The 21916-nt window shown below is 40.0% G+C and overlaps 1 pseudogene; it reads left to right on the forward strand.

Moving 5' to 3' along the window:
- The first annotated feature begins 12782 nt into the window (after positions 1 to 12782).
- Positions 12783 to 20571, forward strand: LOC106487835 (lipase member M-like; annotated as a pseudogene).
- Positions 20572 to 21916: the final 1345 nt, after the last annotated feature.

Consider the following 21916-nt stretch of genomic DNA (forward strand, 5'->3'; position numbering starts at 1 on the left):
CCCAGAGCTGGCCTTTTTCTGAACAGGTATTTAAAATGGAATATAATCCTGATCATTCTGTGATGAGGAGAATTATAGACACTGCGATGTGATTGCACAACTCCTCCTTGCTCTAAATCTTCCACTTCACGCCTCTCCAAAACTCCCCAGTAACAGGGGCTGGGTTTGGTACTCTTCCAGGCTGCCCAACCTTGTTCTCCAGCCCCAGACTCCCCCTCCTGCTGGCACCCTCCTCACACTTTCGGTGCATCGCCCATTGCACCTGCACCTGCTTTCACTGGAGAACTACAATTGCAGCTGCTGTTTTGGGTAAGGATTTCAACAGCACAGATGGAGTTAACACCTACTGAATTGTGCCTAGAGGAAAAGGAGGGCAACAAAAGAGGACAAATCCAGAAAAAGGAGAGTATATGGTAGACCTAACTCTGAGAAGACAAGTCCTTGACTAAAGTTTTTCAGTACCTGACTTGATGGTGTAAAGCCATTTGTAAGATGCAGTCCTGAGACTTAGTGTCTCCATGCTGACTTGTTAGAGTAACAATACTTCCATTTTCAATGCCCATGTCATCTCTCCATACCATGAATGACAGGCACGAGCTGTTTTTGCCTGCACATTTCTAATTAAACTTCTAGGTTCTCTATGCCCTAGAATAAATACAGTCCTAAGGGTATTTACAAGAATTACTAAAATTCGAGAAGATTTTTTTTCTTACCTCACATCTTTGCAAAGCAAGGGAATCTGAATATATCATTTTTCTTTGGTACAAGTATTTTACATTCATTTGCTTGTCCTCATGAATAGATTCTTAATGACACACTTGGAAATAGTTCTTTTAGGCTCAGGATCACCATTGGTGACCACAACCTAAGCGGATCACTGTGCCTCAGCTGAGTCACACTTAGCCATCTGCATGCTCTTAGCCTGTGGAAAGGTAGCTCAGGTAAAAGGGACATTTGCTTCTAAACAGAACTGTGATGAAGAAAGCCTGGAAACACACTTACTGGCAGAAAATTCTTTAAAAGTGTCAGGTAAAAATAGTTAAAAGAGGTTTCTCAGCAGTTCAGGGTCATTTTCAAATTCTCCATGGAGACACTTTAATGGGACAGCTCTACAGTCAAATTGCTAGCAGATGAAGATGTAGGGAATTATTTTTGCTTACTATCAGTCAGTTTATCTAGCTGGCTAGTTACTGATTAGACTATTATGTTTGATTTAATGTAAGAAGTTTAAATATAAATTACTAAATTAAAAATGAAAAAATTCTTCTTTTGGACCATTAATTAAAATAATTCTTGTGTGATGCCAAGAAGAACATGCCTGGATTGATCAAAAGCACACTCCAATCACATTTAATTGATGGGACAGAGTATTTTTATCTCTTACAAAAACAGTGATAAAAAATAAAGCAGTTAATAATGTAAGTTTTAAACCAGGTTGTTAAGTTCTCTTCCGTTGTTTTCAGGCAAACCTCACATTCCAACTCTTTATACCTGCTGATGTGCTGCAAACCTTACATGATTAAAAAAAGCAGGTTTGCTTTTTCAGTAGTATTGTGGTACACTTGATTACTTCCTCTAACAGAGTGAAAAAACGGAAGCCCAGATAGAATTGCACAAAAATGATCAGCTTTACGCTGCAGAAAACTGAACTGAAGAAGCTCTTCGCTGGCTGTTCTCAGGGCTGCATGCTAGGAATGCTGGGAGAATTTGTTACAGTAGCATTACATTTGAATTTGATATAGCAGCATAACATTTCTCTCTCACAAGGTAGGAAGGTTATGTCCAGGTTCTTTATTACTTCTTTCATTCTCATGCCTATAAGCAGACCGTTTAGGAGACGATTCACAGCGTGGGAGCAAGCCTGCCTCCAAGTCAGAGCACATGAAGGGGCCACGTGCTGTTTTACGTCAAACTATATAGCTACGGCCCCATACATGTGCTCAGGCAGACCAAAACACAAGGCTGACAATGAAGGTGCAGGCTTATGACAAACTGTAGATCCTCTACATGTCACTAGAAGTGGAGAAGAAGAACCTGAAGCGCTTCACTGGGTATATAACTTTGTAGCAGCATGGCATGGGAGCTTGATCTGGGAGGCCTTCAGGGAAAGAGTTTGGGAAGGGAATTAAGCTTTTTAGTCACTCCTTCCTCTCTAAAACCCAGGCCTGGGCGTGAAAATGAGCTCCAACTTACGCCTCTCACATTAGTCACTATTCACTGTCAACATCTGTTTCTGATGCAAGCATCTGCAAGTTCGGAAGAAATCACCAGTTGTATAAATGGAAGCCAAAGCATCTTCTCCAGCAATAGGCTTTTAAGTGTTTCATATTGGGGCTGCACATGGTCACAGTTTAAAAATATGACAATCTTACTGTCAATGTTTCTCATGTGAAAGTGTCATAAGAAGGAAATTACAAACAAATTCCTGTTGACTGGTTTGGAAATGGAGAATGCTCTGTTGTTGCCATCATTTGTCCTGGCTCTTACTCAGTACTAAGGTATCTCATTCAGCTTGTCATTACTTTATCATTCCCTTGTTGCTAACTTGTTTTATGATTTCTTCACTTCCAGCTAACAGTCGCAGGCACAAATATTCCCTGACTCAGGCTGACTCCTTCTAAACTAAGTCTCCGAATGAAAGCACAACATAATCCCTCTGCTGATGTATCTATCAGTTATAAATACAGATTATCTTTAGCTGCTGTAGCCTGATATTATTCATAAGGTTGCTGTTACTGTATGTGTTTGTTTTCTCAATTTCATAGCAACTTCAACCATGGAAAAGCTGGCACAAAAAGACAAAATATTTTTTGCTTTGTATCCTGCAGCCACAACTAAGAATGCTTCAAACCCTTTAATTATAGCATTGTTATTTCCTGAAGCAGCAAATCATGTATGAGTTATTGCCTTCATATATGAACAGTGAACACTGAGCTTTTAGAAGAAGTACCATGGCAGATCATGGGATACAGACTACCAGACAAGGCAAAAGAAAATATTCTAAAAAGAATTTATATTGCCATGGAAATGTTATTGCAGCCCCTGTGCTAATTCTGCCCTGAAACAGTCCGGCATGCCCTTCTAGAAAGGCTCCCTCCTTTCCTGTTCTTCGTTTAGAGTTGTAAATGACAGCAGTGAAACACTCAAAGTTCAGCTCCAGCTGCCTACACAAGCCCTTTCCATGCCTTCCACTCTCGGGCAGCTGACACTTGCAAAACATTCATACAGCCACCCAGGACTCTGTATGGAGCTACCATGCAAAAGCTTAGTATTATTACTCAATTGCTTTATTAACAAAAGTAATTACTGTAGTTTTTCTATTGCCCCACAAGCACCCAAGGCAATAAAACAGAAAAAATATGTAGGAATAATTAGCTTAGGCAACATCTTAAACATTTTAAGACTGTAACTCCCATGTCACTGGCATTCAGAGGAGATTAAGGCTTTCCCCACTAAAAAAGATAGTACGTCCCAGGCAAGCACAGTGAAAATTACGAATTGAATGGGATTTGGTCAAAGATATGACTAGTCTCCAGAAGAAAATCATTAATAATTTGTAATTAATTTTTGCAAAGTTGTCATGTAACAGTAATTAGAAAATACAAGCTAGATCATATTTCTGAAAACATTCCTTTCTTTTGGCAGTCTCAATGTTTTTTATGCTGTAGTTACCAAGATGAAAGATATTTTTATTAATAGCATTTTGCCTCTGTTCTTCTAGGAAAAAATCTGATATCTTTAAAAAGTTTCTGTTCAAAGCTGAGTAAGTGTTTATATGGCTCAACAACTACACAGGACAACTACTAAGAAGAAGTTGTACTAAAGCAAGCACAGTTTCTGTTTTAACACAGTTTAGTATATGGTTTATATTTTATTTGATCTATCTAATCACATTTAAAATCTGATTTGTTCAAAAGAGTTATGAGAAATTTTAGAAGACCTCTGAGTTCACAAGTCTTTAAGTTTACTCTGACTCAGATGAATCACTTACAAATAGATGTGTACAAAAGGCAGTCAGGAAATAGTCTTATAGCCAGCATCTAAGAAATCACATCTAATATACATTCTTGAAATTCATAAAAAGACCTGAGACAACCGCCTCTGTTATAATCTATTTTATAAGAAAGAATATGTTGAGTTTCAGGAGGACACATGGGTCAGGGAACAGAGTAGATAGATAGAACAGAACAGAACAACTTTGCTTAATGTAAATGTAATTCTAATATAAATAACTCTTCAAGTTGCCATTACTAAAAATGTGGAATTGCTGAGGATTGCTCATTGATGGACAAGGACTGAAATCCAAAGGCAAGTTAGTGATTCTGTTTTAAAACTACGATGATTTCCCAAATGTACTGTTTTTCCACACCTGCCTGTCAGCTCTGTAAGATGGAAAAGGCCATGCCAACTGCAGTATGGTCTGAAGAAAAAGACCAACAGTATGACATTGAATAGTTACTTCCTCAGATCCGTAATCTGATTTAGTATGAGAAATTCCATGACAAGAACCACTGGGATTTCATTTGGGGTCTTGATGTGCCCAAGCACTTGATGGTATGCAAAGGAGCATAGTGGACAGAACAGAAATTGAAGAGGCAAGAAAATACATATGAGGAGCATGAAGGCAGTATAGAAAAAGGTCCACAAGAAAGCTGAAGGCCTTTTAAGAAAGGCTGAAGAGCTGAAAAAAGAACAGATAGGGAAAAAATGTGAAGAGATAATGAAATGAAAAGCAAATGTGACAGACAAGAGATGCTAAGGGACATGCAAGAAAACAGTGAGAGTAGAGGACATTGATAGGACTGCAAAGAATGAAGAACAGAAGACTAACCAAAGGGACAGGGAGACTGGCTGGATTAGGAGCTTGACTCACCTCACAAACAAGGAAAGGGTAAATGAAGACTTGTTTCACTCATCCAGACCAGAAGCATGGCAATGTATGGTTGAATCTGTAACCATGAATTGTGAAACTTCTATTAGAAGTGGTTATTTTCCCTTCAAAGACCAGAAGGCAGACTGGGGGGGGGGGGGGGGAAGACATCTACATGATAATTTATTATCCTTTATAACTTTTCAACCAAGTTTTAATTCTGAGATGGTTTGAACATGTGTTGTGCAATACTCCCCTCCTTCTTGCAGCATAGCTGGGTGGTTTCATGAAAAGAATGGAGATACAGAGGGAAGATTTGCACCACCTCACAGTCAAGATGTAGGTGACTGTATGGGACGCAGAGACACTGCCCACTAGGGCGTGTAAGGGAATGACACATTCTTATAGCACCACAATTACAGGTAATTGGCTTTTCCTTTGCGCATACTGGAGGTACTGCGCCTCTTCACACTGGAACTGTAATTAGCGAATCCGGTTCTTCCTAAATGACTTCTATTTATTACTTATAAAGGAGATAAATGTGCATTGCAAAGTGAGAGCCTGCTATTCCATTTTGTGTCACATCTGTAAATCGCATTGATTTGGAGGGAAGTGTCAGAATGATTGTCTCCAGTTAGGTGGAGTTATACTATTTCTGACTGAGATTTCCCAAACAGAAATGCATGTGTGCATGCTGCATAGCTCCTGCATGCTGCATGTGATATTTCAAAGACAGCAAGCACTCTGGAACTACTACGCTAACAGAGCTGACATCTGCAGCACATGCTTTTCAGCAGCACATGCAGGCTCAATCAGTATGTGTTTTACAGATCTGTGCAAGCAGAATGTCCTGTTTCTCAGTAGTCTGCGCAAGGAAATGTATCATGATTAGAAAGGTCTGGCATAAAGTAGCCTTACCACTACAGTTAATATTAAAACTAAATATATCAATAATAAAAAACCAACTAACCTGCACATTAAAGAACTGGATAGAAAGCTATAATATTACCTATCAAGGATTCTGAAGTCTAAGTATAATATCAAACTCTATCTGCTCATAATAATACTCACATGCTTGCAGTAGCTATGGAAAGTCATAAGTTACATGATAAGGGCTTAATCATTAATAGTTACTTAGTACACAGCTAAGATTTTATTGAAAGGTTGGTTGGTTTTTTTTCCTTAAAAAATACTGCTCCTGGAGTCATATGATTATGTAGAACTCTCATCTCCCTTTCAAAGATGTGTCTTGGCCTCACAGTTGTAGACAAGAATCTTGAAAACTGCAACCTCCTTGTGATCCTGGAGAGCTCATTCATGGTTTTGAATGCTACAGACTGGCTATTTTGCATTGTCTGTAAAAGCAAAAACTGTTTAGAATTCCCCTCACAAATGACTTGCCACTTTTCATTCATTTGTGTTTTCTATGATGTTCAATTACGAAGAGTAAACATTTTGCAGGTGACAGATGTTCAAAAGTTTAACTTGTGTCCATCAGTCATCAGGGATGGAAAGCCACTTATATAGAGATTACAGTGGTTCCCCTCATGGAACAACAAATTAATTTTTTTTAAAAAACATCACTTAGGCTATGAAATTTTATTTTGACAACTGCCTTTGGGGAGATTTAGTGTCTTCCCTACACCCAACAAAACATCATCAGTAAACCTCACTAACTTAGCACTTGACATTGCTTCACTGAATGCAGCAGTACCTTTACTGTTGATTCAAATGCAGACCACAAAGAAGCAAGCCATACCTCTTTTTTTAGGCTGAAGATCATCATATGTTAAGTTAGAAAATATTTTGTTGCTAAGCCCTCTAGCCACATAGTAATTCTAAGCTGCTGAAGATTGTCTTCTTCATCATCACAAAGAAAAAGAAAGCCTACCTTGACCAAATACGCTTAACTTAACCAAGTTTTGTTCCATACCACAGAAAAAAAATACATCTGAAAATCTGGCAGATAGATGGACCTGCTGCTGCTTTGCATAAACTGAGTGAAGGATACCTGCAAATCCAGTCACTATTTACTAATATTTTTGTCAAAAATTTGGTATTTAATAGATAAGGTTCCTCCAAACGTGATCCAGCAAGAAACTGGTTCAGTCAAAATGAATACACACACAGCCTAGCACAAATTCTAGAGCCAGGCAGGATGTTCGAGGGCATCTCAAATGGCCCTATATACCCATGTTTGGATACTTCTTGCTAATGGGATCGATGAACTGAGTATTGGGTCCTTGAGTATGCTCCTTGCTAAACTCTTCCTCTTTGTCCAATGTCCCATAGGTAGCAGTCACCTAAGATTCTGAATGATAAAAAATATGGGAGCCAGATTAGTGGCTGAAATTCTGTGATTTAGTCCTAGATGAAAAAATGTTCCCCCGAATTCACTCCAAGGTGAATTGTCATCTAAGGGGGAAAAGATGTTATGAGCAGGGGTTGTATGTACACATCCTGTATGCATATACACCATTTATTTATGATTACACCCATTAATGTTTTACAGCTGGCATACAATTTAAAGAAGCATGTATGTCATAAACAATTATCTAGCTCTGGCTTTGATTTTAATTTCAAATAAATAAATTCCAGGGTTGTAAATCCCTTCAGCCCTGAATGAAAATTACAGACTGAAACCTAGCCATCAGAGAAGCCATGTCAGAGCCAACCTGCCTGTGCTGCTGCTCCCCCCGTGGTACCGGTCGCAGCTGAGCAGCGGGGGAAAGCATCACATGCATGGGACAGCGCAGCTCCACCACCCTCCTGCGGGGCTAGATTCTCCTGCTGCAGCGATGGGGAGCCTGGCTGCTATCAGAGATAACCCAATGCACTTCTCCTCAGCTTTCACCGTATTCTCAAATATACCTGGCATGACTCGGAGGATTAAAATATTTCTCTAAGCTTTGAGAATGGCAGACCTGTAATGTCCATGGAGCAGGGCACAGGGCATTGGAAGATCCAGAAAACGGCGGACTTCTGCATTGCTGGCAACATGAACAACACTACCTCACAAACTGAGCCCTCCTCAGTGTCCCTCACCAGGACAGAAGGGGATGAATAGGATACCAGGTGGATCCTTTCTGTACAACCCAGAACAACTTCCAAAGCATTGAACATGTTAGGTGAGAATTCCCGCTATGAAAAATGTGAATGCATCTTTGTGTGTACATACCAAAACACTTGGAGACAGGGACCTCCCATCTATTTTTAAGTGAGCCTTATAAGGCCTTCTGTGAATGGATCTGATTTCAGTTCTTCCATGGTTGAAACTGTACCATGCTTAGCTGTACAGAAAGCAATGAGACAAAATTGAGGGTGCTTCCTAAGCTGGTGTCTTTTGTGGAAAACAAATGCTTTCTTATGGACTCAAAAAGAAGGGTGCCCACTATATGCACCAGGTAGAAGTTTTATGCTGCATACTGCCCATTAGGCTAAGGGTGAGTCTGTAACATCAGAGGTCTGTAACATCAGAGGAACTCAATTACACAAAATATTTGTACTTGTCTTCATCATTTGAAAATGACACTAGTTTAAAAAATCATTTGGGTTTTGCAATAGTACAATCCTTTATCAAAGCACTAAAACATTCTTTTAAACAGGAAAGAATTCTGACATGATCAAATGAAAATTTTAATAGCATTGCTAGCTCCAAGAACCTGCCTTCCTATCAAAAAACTATGTTTAAATCTGTTCTCAGGTATTTATTTCTCTTTTTTAAAGGAAAATCTTTTCAATGACTTGTTAGTTTCCAGCAGTCCATTCTCTTAAGTCTTTGGCAATACACCTCATAATAAGGAACTTTCTGTCTTTATGGCTTAGATTAATCAAATCTGACAACCTTAAGGCAGGCAAGTAAGGATTTTAGCCATGATTTTTATTTATTTATCAAATAATTACCAAAAATTGGAACGAATATTTGGATTAATAGGAATGCAACTTTTACAGACATACCCTGTTCAGACAAGTATTAGGAACAGTCCCTGCACAAAATCCTTATAGTTGGAGGTGCCAGCTGAGCAATAGGAAAGGAAAAAAACAAAAACCCTGGAGGTCGAAATGACTTGGCCAGAATCACACAATAGCGAGGAATGGTTCAGTGTCCTATTCATTAGACCCAGACACAACTTATTTCGATTCACTGGGATGACTTAAGTGAGACTGCGCATCACAAGTGTAGAGTCATTCAAGCTGAGCAATGCCCCAGCAGAGCTGGGGAATCCAGGAGAGAGTTACCTGCCTGCCATTGGGAGCTGCACAGCTGCAGCTGACAGGCAAGGTTCGTTACATGGGGTATAGGCCCACACAAGCGCGGCTAATAGAGCCAGGTCTGAGCTAACAACTCTTTATGGTGCTGTGCTGCTTTGTATGGATGCAACAAGCTCAGCTCAGAATTAATGTGGGGATGACTACATCACAACCATGTGCCCAGTGTTTCTGTTTGCTTTCAAAAGGAAAACATAAATATCCAGCGATTCAGATTTGCTTCCCCTCCAGCACTGGAGCTACTCTGCCATAGAGTGACAGACCCACCAGCAGAGAGAGTAGAGCCATGAGGCATCCCTGCTGATGGACTCATCATGTTCCTGTGTGGATCTGGGGAATTTGCCACATTTCAGACAGCGTCTGCTATCTGTTCCCAACTGGGATACAACTCTGCAAAGGGCTCTTCCTTCCTCAAGGCACTTCACAAAATGCTTCCAAGGCAAAGAGATCATTCTGATCATAAAAAGACACAGATTTGCTGAGTAATGGTAAGAACTATGCCCATGTCTGGTATTATTTGGGTTAATGAAAGTTGGTTGAGAGTGGTCCAAAAGCTCCATTTGTCCTATTTCTGTGCAATATTGTAAAACAACGTGGTGGCACTAGCACTTTAGAAGTAAACTTTCTTTATGTAGCAAGAGACATAAGTAAAATAGAATGTGTTGTACGACTCTTCATTTAGTTTTGAAAGACATCACTTTGGGGTCAGAAGACAGATCTTGCATTTATAAGGGAAAGCTTGCATTGCAAACACATAGACCATATTCAATACACAGTTTTGTTATTTAAAGTGTACTTTCTACATTTCTATAGTCAAGGTTGAAACATTTTTATAGCCTTTCATTTTCCCTGCAAGAGATGAAATCAATATTCTAATACCCAAGTGAAAAATAATCACCTTAGTTTCATAATTATTTTATAATTTTATGTTTTGTTATTTTTATGGTAGAGTAATAAATGCGGAAAAATCACTGTTATTGCCCAGAGTAGACCAGCATGTTGTTTTGGTAACTATGTCTTCACTTTTTAAAGAAAAAGGACCAGATCTATGAATTGAATAGACCTTGACTGTTTCAAAACAAGTTCCCACTGTATATAACGGGAAAAACAAAAGTTTCACTATTTGGAAAGACAGAGTTATAATCATACAATTTGCTGACCTAGCAGAAGTTTTTGGAGAGTTACTTTCCATGCATGAAAAGATTTAACAAAGCAAGACTGAGATGATTAGTATCAGGATTCATTTTTGAAGGACAGTTTTCCATAGGAAGCAGGCAGTGAGAAAGGTGTTCATCAGAAGAGACAGACAGCTGTCCTAGCTGCCCAGCCCTGACCTTGGCTCACTGCCCCCTCCGGGCAGTAGTCAGCTTAACCTCAGCCCAGCCCCAGCTCCAGGTGTGTGCCAGCCTGCCAATTTGAATGGAGGATGGAGACTTTGGTGACACCATCTCTAAGCCCCCAGCAGCCTCTTTCTGTCTCAAGAGCAAACCCTTTACTTTAAATCTTAGCTCTAAGAACAACCTGCCCCTTTGCCCACAGACCCACCAATCCCATCCTTAGCTGGGTAGCTGCTGCTGATGCCAACACAAAACTTACCTGAGCAACTGTCTTGTTCCAACCCCGGCTAGGTCATTAGTCCACACTTTCCAGTTCTGTTTGGTACACCTTTACCAGTACTGATCAGTACACACCGAGTAACTGTAGCTTAGCCCTGATGCTAGTTCTAGTCCTTCTGCCAGAGGATTTGAGTACATGCTCTTGAGACTTTTACCAAGTCTATGAAAAAAAAACCAAACAACTATATTTAATTCAGCTTTCCATGATTGTGGATGTGGATGTGTGAATTTCTTTTTCTCTAATTACAACTGATTCATATAAGGGTGAGGAGATATGCTGTATACATTGCTACAAAGGTAGCACAAAGATAAAAACATTACCCGTGGATCTGAGGCAAAACGATCTGGAAAGTTATGAAGAACTTATGAACTGCAAGAGAGACTTCATCCACCCTCAGAGGTTAAGAAATCCTGTTTTACATAAATTTCACAAACACTGGCATTAGCCAAAAAGTACTATGAAAATGATTTCTGTTTTCAGAAGTTGTTGTTCTCCTTGACTATGTAACAGAGGGGCCAGGGCTGAGTTTTTAGTTTTTAAGCTGCCCCTTCTATGGGTGATTGATGCTGTAAGAGGCTTGGGCAGGAATGCAGTGTTGCCTGGGCCGTTCCCAGACACGGTGCCAGCAGTGTGAGCAGGAGAGAGGCTTGCAGCCCTCTCCATCCCTCCTGAGCCCTTCCCTTGGACATTTCTTTACCTTTGTTACATGAAATATTCATAATTATGTAAGTGCCAATTCCAAGCTATCTTACTCATCACTTAAGAACACTGTGCCACTTAACCTAGCTGCTGGAAAACCTTCAGGCAAGACCATATTACTTAACTTGATTATGAGCAGCAGAAATATTTTTGCATGCCTGACAGATCTCAACAGAATCTCTCACTCAAGCAGCACCAGTATTCACCAGTGCTTTATATTTTTTCACTTCACTTTTCTGGTGTTCCTTGACCAGACAGCCCTCTTGAGTTAGACAAGCTTTGGGATGATGTGGCAACTCAGGTTACTATGTTCGGCACTGCATCGGCACAGCAGACCACTTGTAAACTCCCTGTGTGTGTTAATTATGGGCCTCAGAGGGCAAAGATAATAACAAAGTTATAACTCTGCCCCACTGGTCCCCTCCATGCCAGCTCCTCCCTAAACTTTTCACCCCTAGCCTAATCCTACCGTGTTTTCTGCCCTTTCAGGACTCCTTTCAGGAGTCTCTAGGTAGCTCGCACTTGGCACTGGCGGTTACAGCACCTGTGTGTTCTTGTCTTTATCTAAAAGTGCAGCAACAAATTTTCATGGGAACATTCTTTTCATTTGACAGTAGAAGTGATGAATAGAATTGTTTTCTATTAAGAAAACCCTGTAAGAGCTCAAAAGACCAAAACAGAGTTACCCTTTCCATGGACAGGATCTGCGCAGCATGCTGTGCCCTGACTGGAGGTCCATTTGATGCTGCACAGCTCAGGGTTCCCAGCATCTGAAGGGGCATAAGATTAGTACAGATAATCTTCTTTCTCCTTACAGTGTTAGCTCTAATAAATGGCATTTTAAGTGATACTTTACAGAGCCTGAACACCGAACTAGCATCCTAGTGCAAAACAGCCATTCACGACATGGCAGTTGTGAAGCTCACTGGATTTCTCTGAAGGTAGTTTAAATGAATTAGTTTCACTTTGCAGTGCAGCAGACCAGGCGCATTTATACATACAGCTCCTCATCTCAGCTATGGGAATCAGAGGCTCCAGCTATGAGGTTATAGTGATTCCTGTATCTCCATAATATAAGGGTTTGCAATTGCATGGCTGCAGTATAACATATTTTTTATAAAAGAGATTTTAACTGAATACTCAAATCCTGGAGATTATACAAAAATGAAGGTGACTGTGAAAATAAATCTGTGATAATTTTAAGGTTGTGATATTCCAATCTGATATTGCTTTATTCAAATGCTCAATAAACACAGACTAAATCCCCAGCTGTATCTGCTCTTTAATATTTCTTCATCACAAAGATCTTATACACATAATGTAGGAAATGGACTTCTGCAAGCAAATGCATTTGCATTTTCACTTGCAGAATGAGCTCATTACTTACAAAGGGTACCACAGTGAGTAGTATGACGTGATGACTGAAGATGGTTATACCCTTACAGAATATAATCCTTTATGGTATACAGAACCAGGAGAACCCAGGCACAGTCTTAGTATAAGGCAAAAAAGATTAGATAGGACACATTTTGGAAAGAGATCGCTTATATTTGTAAAATGTCCATCAGACTTGTATATACACAAGTAAAATTTAAGCAGGGAATTCTGGTTGCCTTGACTGGACTGCAAGATCAACAGGATTTATGTCAAACATACCTATTTAAAATAAAAATCAGCTATGGTATGAACTATGTACATACCCTTATCATCAGAGTTGATAAGCAAAAGTTAAAAAAGAGAATAGAGTAAAGGCTATAATCTGCCTGGTCAGCCCCTTCTGAGAAAGCTCAAACACAGTTCCAGCATCTGATTTTGGTTTGCTTTTGCTAACATCTAGTTAATTTCAGTGACTCACTCATATTTTGGATAAAGGAAACCTCTGCGAAAGATCCCACACCCTCATTCTTTGTATCAGTGTTAAGAATCTCATGTTAATGAGATTGAGCTATACAAACAATGACCAGAGGGTACCAAGCTAGTTTTCACTGGTGTCAGGCAGATATTTCCATAAATCTTTACAAAACTTTAAGGTCTCTCTTTACAAAATGGAATGTCTTGTTCTGATGATTAATACACTTTAAGTTGGTGCAGGCCCACATCCCAGTATTGACTATGGGACAGCAATGTTCCTGAACTACCAGATAATCAAGCAATGCTTGTTTTTGTTTTGCTTTTCAGTTGTAAAGTCTGCTGTATTTCTCCAACATGGATTACAGGGAGATGCTAGTAACTGGGTCACAAACCTGCCCAACAACAGCTTGGGCTTCATACTAGGTGATGCTGGATTTGATGTTTGGATGGGAAATAGCAGAGGGAATCGCTGGTCCAGAAAACATCAAAATTATTCCATTGATCAAGATGAGTTCTGGGTTTTCAGGTAGACTGAATTATTGGAGGGCATCTCCACTACCTATTCTTATACATTTATTAAGCTGGCTAAATCAGGGGTTTAAATACACTACCTTTTAAAAAGCATTTTTACATTCACTTCTGCTGAAGTGCCTCTATGCACTCATGTGGACTTGAATAATGATGGAGATCACCCTCCTCTATTACTCAGAAAAAACATTCCTCTTCAGACTAGAAGCATAGCAACAGGGCAACTCAGAGGAAACTGCACTGTTCATATCCCAGGCAGTCCTTCGTTTTGGAGGCAGTGTCTCACTTTTTAGGAACACCAATCTATATATTACCATGACACAAAAATCTCAAAAGAGGAAAATGGATATTCTTTTTGGACTTCTACTTTAATGAACATTAAAAGCCAGACCCTTCCTTTAATGCTAAACGGTATAAAAAGTGTGATTCCATGGAAAGAGCTCTGTTACTGTACCACTACCTGTTCCTTAGAACATTTAGACATTTAGAGTTCAATCTGATGCTTCTCGAAGTTAAAAACAGGCATTCTGATGATGTCAAGGGAAAAAATTCCCCAGAAAACCATGACTGATATTTTCTATATCCAGTTCTACAAAACCCCAGAATCTAAAATAGCTGAATGATTCACAAAACAGTTCATGTTTTTTCTGTGCTGACAAGCCTGTAATACAAACGTGAATTCAATGGGATTTTAATTTATGCATGCCTCTCTTTCAATCTCCTTCCTGCATTTTTGATAAGATGGCAAATTTTGATCTTCCAGCAGCAATAAATTTAATTGTGAAGAAAACTGGACAGGAAAAATTGTACTATAATGGCTATTCACAAGGTACTACTATAGGTAAGTTACGGAAAAACAGATTGATGTTTTAGGAAATCACATGTGTAAAACATAATTTGAGATATTGAGATACTGAATGTACCTGGGCCTTTCATTAAACCTTTGTTGGGGTGAAAAACACATGATAAGCTGTTTTCAGCATGCAGGCTGTTTTAACTCATTATAAAGACAATAAAACACAATGAGCCAAATACACTACTGCTGAAGTCTATTGATTTAGAATTATACTGTAAATTACTCTGAGCCATGCCAATTATTTCTTTTCAAGATGCAAGGGCATCTTCAAACCCAACAGCAGCTGGCTCAGTCAACCAAAATAAACAAAGCAGGAAGATGACAGTGCAGAAAGAGAAGCTGGTCAGTTTGGACAGAAAAAAAAAAAAGAAAAGAAAAAGAAAAGAAAAAATGAAATAGCATTGACTGTAAAGAAAACACCTGCAACTCCAGATAATCTACAAAATGCATGAATGTACCTCAGAACTGTGCATTTATATTCAAATGGGCTTGGGAGAAAGTATGAAGGCACAATATAGAAAGAATTTTTTCTCATAAGAGGGAAATAAAACCACAGGCTGTTAGAAGAGGAAGAAGAGGGGGTTTCACATAAATCTTTGCTGAACACAGAGCGTTTGAACAACTGACACAGTTGCATATAAGTCTGAAGTTGCAGAGTAGCCTGTATAAATACTGGAAGCTGTCTAATGCACAAATGATGCTTTTTTTATCTCCTCTTTTTTATTTTCTCAGCTTTCATTACATTTTCAGCAATGCCAGAGCTGGCTCAAAAAATCAAACTTTATTTTGCATTGGCACCTATTGCTACTGTTAAGTATGCTAGAAGCCCAGCAACAAAACTCATCTACCTTCCTGAAATATTGCTTAGGGTATGTGATGACTTTGCTTCAACTATTTAACCATTTGCTTTTTTTGTTTAGCTCTTAAAATGGATATACTCAAAGTATATGGTTTTATGGAGTCTACTCATTTGCCTGTGAATAGGTTTACCTTACAGTGACTGAAGCCTTTGGAGGTTTAGATTGGACATTGAGAAAAATTTTTTCTCTAGGGCAGTAGTGCAGCACTGGGCCAGGTTACCCAGAGAGGTATGGAGATGCAGAGCCTCAGAGGTCTTCAAGAGTCTTTTAGACAAAGCCACAGCTGGCATGATCTAGTGAAGGTGATAGTTCTGCTCTGAGGAGGAGGTTAGACAAGAAGACTTCCAAATAAGACTTCCAAGTTTCTTCCAAATAACATTTGTGCAATTCTATAAGCCAGATATTTCCTTTAAACGTTAGCTTTTGAATGGTACATGAGGAGACACAGCTCTAAGTGAGCAGGCTGGCTGACTCAGAAGTTGCCAAGTCTCTTGGTGTGTTTTGCAGCAGAGTTTTAGGCTATCACAGAAACAGCTGTCTAAAAAAAAAAAATCAAGCTATTTCATGTGTTTCAGCATAAGCTGCAGTCTCTACTGTATTCAGGTCCTCTCCCAATAATGGGAGAAAGAAATGACTGCCTTCTGTCCTATAAACTTCTGCCAAAATATAATGAGTTCACGCTGTGTTCCACAAATGTAAGATGAAGACTTAAGAAATGCCTATTTAGACCTTGTGAAAGTAACATAAGAAGAGTGGGCCAAGGATAAGGCTAAATTATATGATCCTTGAGTTACACACATTGCTAGCTGTAGGAGATATGTAATTCAATGTTACACTGAATACAGGACATTTTAATCTCAGGTGCTTAAGATCCATTGACTCTTGTTACATATGACCTTTTGGCCCTCTTAAGAAGAGTATATCAGCCATATGACAATGCCCTGGGGATGATGGAAAAAAATGGCTCTAGATTCTGCACCGCAGATATGGGCAAACTTGGCTAACCTGAAAAGGCAGAAAGAGGCCAAGCCACTCCACTCTAGTGTGCTTCAAAACTTGCCTAAGTTTATAACATGAGCACACACTAAATCTGACAGATTTTTCTTGAAGTGAGAGTAGGCTGGGTCCCAGGACACCCTTGGACCTGCCTTCAAAGCCAGTATAAACTTACTCATCGCATTGGTTACTTTCAATTACAGCAATTAAAAACTAATTTCTTGGTCCCCAGTCCAAAAAACACTAAAATCAGAAATGGTTGTACTCACTCATTCACATTGCTTTTAAGGCAGTGTGCCTACTCATATGTGCAAAGCAACTTATGCATATAACTATTTGCAGCTTAGAGCAAACATGAGAATTGGAGTTAATGTTTAATGAATCTCTTCATTAAGTATTATGTAACATACAAATTGGGCAATGCCTGAGCAGACTGATGCAATGGAAAAATAGCTAACTTTTTTCATTTGTGAGAAAACCATTTGGCAAATGAAGAGAAAATAAGTGAGAACAGCTGAAAGTGCTGGGGGAAAAAAAGGGTACAAAGACTTTTTAAAAGCAATAGCATACAAAGGGCAGCTTCTCCAATGTTGCCTTTGCATTTTACAGGGTTTGCTTGGCGAAAGAGAATTCCTTCCCCAGACTGAATGCCTGAGAAAGCTAATAGTTCCCCTCTGCAGCAACCGTGCTTTTGCCAAGCTTTGTAGAAATGTCTTCTTCAGTCTGGGTGGCTATAACATGAAAAACATTGAGATGATATGTATAACTCTCATCAGCTCTGAGGGTTTAAGCTTCTGCTCCCAACATTTTTTCCTGGGAAACTCACTGTGGTGTGAACCCTGAAATCCAATTTGTCAGCATTCCATTGCAGGGAACGGTCCCCAGTGATGGACTGTGATATCCTCAGGTTGTCCCATCACTACTGGGGGATCATTGCTTCATCCCTCAGAAGAGCACTTGATTCTATCCCTACAATCAACCACTGTTCCAAGAGCCCCAAAACTCTGCGGTCTGCCTTCTGTCAGGCCTCCCACTAAGGCACCATGTCCTTCTGGTTCATATTGTGACTTCTGGTCTCACCTGAGATCCTCCATATGCTGGCACACCACAGAAAAAGAAATAAAACCTTGCCTGTGTCATGCTTCCAGTAGCTCTTAGCAAAGGAGAAAGGAACACACTTATTCCCCTTTTCCTCCCCCTCCAAGGCTATGGACCATCAGGGATCTGCTCAGAGGTGCCAGACACTGAGGGAGTAATTGAGAGACAGTTTGCAGACACTAGGGGATAAGACATGTTAAGGAACTTCATTCTATGTCCACCTGCAGGCCAGACCGCCTACGCCTTAAAGTTTTGCTCGAGTGTTTTCCAAAAAAAATCTCAGAGAATGTCTTCTGAGTAAAGAATGTGCAGTAACTTGTTAAGAAATCCTCACCAGACTAGGATGTATTTTTTTTCAAATATTCATGCATTCCTCAGACAGCTAGTTCCTTTTGCTGTTCTATCCAAGAGCAGTCCTCCCTCACACAGGATCTGCTGCAGACTCCTGAATAAATCACCCACTTTGGGATCTAGATTGTTGACTTTCTATTCTGTCCCTTCTAGCTGTTAGATTCTTTTAGATTCTTAATGATCCTGGAAAATGTTCTGGTTGTGGGCCGTTCTACTGTTTGAATTCCAAGGCTGGCACATCTTCACATCTGAAGTAACTCTGAGGGAGTCTCTGACCATGCCACTTTAACTTCTGTTGGTTTTATTGATACATGTCATTGCTGAAGCTGCTTGTATCTACAACTGAATAAAAGGGAGGAAGAGAACGCTCATTGAACATTGTCTTTCAGAACCAAATCAACACGTATACTGCACAAACCCCTGCTGGAACTTCTGTGCAAAATATAATCCACTGGAGTCAGGTACTATTAAACTTCTGGAATGCAAAATATTATAAAAATATATACAGAAATTCCCCAGGTGATACAGGTAAATTTGAAGCCAGCAATGAGGTACTGTGTATGTGTAAATACACATATGCTTGAAGTTGTGCATACAGGTGTATACATCACTCTTTCTGTTATGTATCCAGTACCTTATATAAATAATGTCTACAATACTGTACAGAGTTTACCTTAAGAACTGACCATTACTGTTTCCAGTGTAGGGTCAAGAAATGAGCAAAGACATGAGTTCTCTTGTACAACACCAAGTTTTACTTGTAAAAGCCCTTGTATTTTCATCTCTTGCTCTCAAAGTTCACAGTTTGTGGTCAGCAATAGAACTATAAATAATAAACTGTCCATTTAGTAGATTCATTATCTCCCTGTACTTGCAACTTCTTCTGTCACAGTATGTTCTCAGCAAATGGAATTTGCCTTTCTGTCTTTGGGTTCAAACCCTCAGGATTCATAAAGCCTCGGCCTCATCACACAAGCTGCTGTATGCTAAGAGAAGCTTCCTGGCAGCACTGCAGGCTCTGGAGCAGAGCAGGAAGCAGTTTTGAGCACACTTGCCTTCAGCAGTAAGATGCCATTTGGTGGTATCTCTCACAGTAGTAACAACTCATGTTGTAGGCAAAGCCAAGGAGCACAAGGGAAGAGCTAGAAACGGTGATTCTGTTTCATACCAGAAAGGGAAAAGAAAACATAAGAAGGAGCCACTTACAGAGCTGAGTGATGACAACATGGCTGCCAGAAGAGGACCCAGCAGCAGCAGGGAGGGAACTTGCTGGAGGCTGCTGCTAACAGCAAGATTCCAAACTTGAAGAAATTGCCTATGAATGCATCCCTGGGTCTTACCACAGGAACAGTGATTCTTTTGATGCTGACAACAACATCTGGCTGCTTTTTACTGATTGAGAATTTGAATTAACTTACTGTCGACTCCTCATAGCTCTTAAAAAGGAGGAGCATCAGTTAAGGCTTTAGACTGGAGTCAGAGGCTTAGCAGGGAAAGATCATATAACCTTCTTGACTGTTACTTTGTAACTATCTTTCTTTTGCTTATCCTATTGGGAGGTCCATTCCGGGAAGTTCCAAGCTTATGACTTGGGCAGTTCAAGAACATGGAGAAATACCAACAGGTACCTTCTGGTGAAACAGTATCATCACCCTTAGAAAACACAGAGGCACAGAGGAAGAGAGCAAGCAGGTAGCAAGAGACTCCTTTTATGAAGACATGTAGAAAGATTTAGCCACCACCACCTGTATTACTATTTTCCAGTTTGGAAGTTTACAGACAAAACATGCAAGCATTAATAGCATTAGTAATTCTAACAAAAACAAAGGAAAACAGAACTTTTTAAATGAAATGATCAGGAAGAAAGGACAGGAAAGAGAGAAAATGAATTTTGAAAAAGAAGAGCACATCTAGTGGATCAGACCAAAGAGGCTTTTGCCTCCTAGTGCAACTGACACACTTAGCCAACTATGAGAGCTCAGGGAAACAATATTAGGAAGAGGGCAAGTGGAGAGCACTAATCCCATCCAATATCCACCCCCAAATTCTGGCAGCCACAGATGGAAGGACTTTGTCCTCAAGCATCCCTGAGGAACTTCTCCTTCCTCCATGACTAATTCCATCCTTGACGCTCCTATCCTTTGGACCTCCACACAGCCTGTCATAGGGAGTTACAAAATTTAATGACAGCCTGCATGAAAGGCAACTTCCTTTGGCTTGTCTTGAATTACTTGTCCCTCAAAAGTCACTGGATACCTCCTAGGTTTTCTGTTATGAGAAATAATGGGATAGTTGCTTCCTGTGCTCTTTCTTCATTCCATTCATGATTGTATAAGCCTGTCTCCTGTCCCTGCTCTGACTTTTTCCCGGACTCAGCAGTCCTAAGCTACTTACTCTCTCCTCCTACAGAAACCACTTCATGCCCCTTTTCAGCCTTGTCACACTTTTTCTTTTCCAACTAGACCATGTCTTCTGGGGATGACCAGAACTTCATACGTATTCCAGACTCCCAAGCTGGGAGTTTACCCAGAGGCATCTCAATATCTTCTGCCTTGTTCTGCATTTCTGCTCCATGAATCCTAGCTGAGAGGACAAAGATCCAGCACTAACTCTTTGTCAATTCAATAGGTATTTTTCCTTTGGCTGTACTATCAGCTGGGTCACTCCCTGCAAGCACAGACAGAAAAGGCAATGAGGGCACTTTCCCTCTGATCGCTTTAGGCACCCTACTTTGAACAGTGACTGAAGGAAACCCCAAATGCACCCATATAAAGTTTGCTGTGCTTTTCTAGACATTCATTCCTCCACTGCTTCATGTTTTCCAGGCTACTCCTCCTCTCTACAACGTAGGAGGGATAACTGTACCAATTGCAGTGTGGACTGGAGGACAAGGTTTGCTCACAGATCCCAAAGATACAGCAATTTTACTGTCTTGAATTAAGAGGCTCATCTATTGTAAAAGATTCCTGAATGGGCACACCTAGATTTCATCTGGGGATTGGATACACTTTTGTGCATGTACAATGAAATTATTGATTTGATGCAGAAGTATCCCTAACCCCACAACCAGTAGCCATATCTGACTCATTCAATGACTCCTGCTTTTAGTACGTGGGAAGAAAACACTCTTTCATCAGATAGATAGTCTCTGCTGGAGTTAGAAAAAGATTTCCTCCTGACTGATGTTATTTTCACACCACCTGTCACTGCAATGCCTTTTGCATTCTGCCAGTGCACTTCGTATCTTATAGCAATCCCTCATTCAGCAATCACTTTTGAATTGCTATGGCCTAGATTCTCTAATATGCTGTGCTTTGCTAACAGAAGTCAGGGTTTTCTTGCACCTGCTCTCTTCTTTAGAGCTATCAGTAATGAAAGCACCGACTTTTTCTGGACATAGTCAGTGATCTCAGTAAGTTTTCCATTGCCCACATTACTTCTCAGTTTATTGGGTTGGCAGTTTCTGAAAGATTAGTGCAAGCCAAGACTAATTCTAGCAGTTATCACATTGCTCAATTTTGTTACTAAATGAGAGGATAGTCACAAAGTAAAATACAGTTTACACATAAAAAACTCACTCCTTAAAGAAATGGGGTTTCTCTTCATTTGAAACTGGACCAGCCACTTTTTCATGAGGAAAATCAAGGCACACAGAAAGGGAAGATGCAGTAAAAAACAACAAGCAGTCTTGTGGTTCAGGCATGCATCTGGAAGATGGGAAACATGAGTCAAAGCCCCTACCCCCACCCCAAGATACAGAAATTTCAGCAGACTCAATCTCTGTTGACGACACTTTCAGATTTGTATATGTGAACTCTCCAGGATGGGAGAAAGAAGCTGACTTCATCTTGGCAATAACAGCACTTCAGGAGGACACTTTTGGTTCAAAAATATCCTCTAAACCAAACAGGAACATCACAT

This window comes from Apteryx mantelli, chromosome 7, assembly GCF_036417845.1.
Source record: "Apteryx mantelli isolate bAptMan1 chromosome 7, bAptMan1.hap1, whole genome shotgun sequence".
In the NCBI taxonomy this organism is placed as follows: domain Eukaryota; kingdom Metazoa; phylum Chordata; class Aves; order Apterygiformes; family Apterygidae; genus Apteryx; species Apteryx mantelli.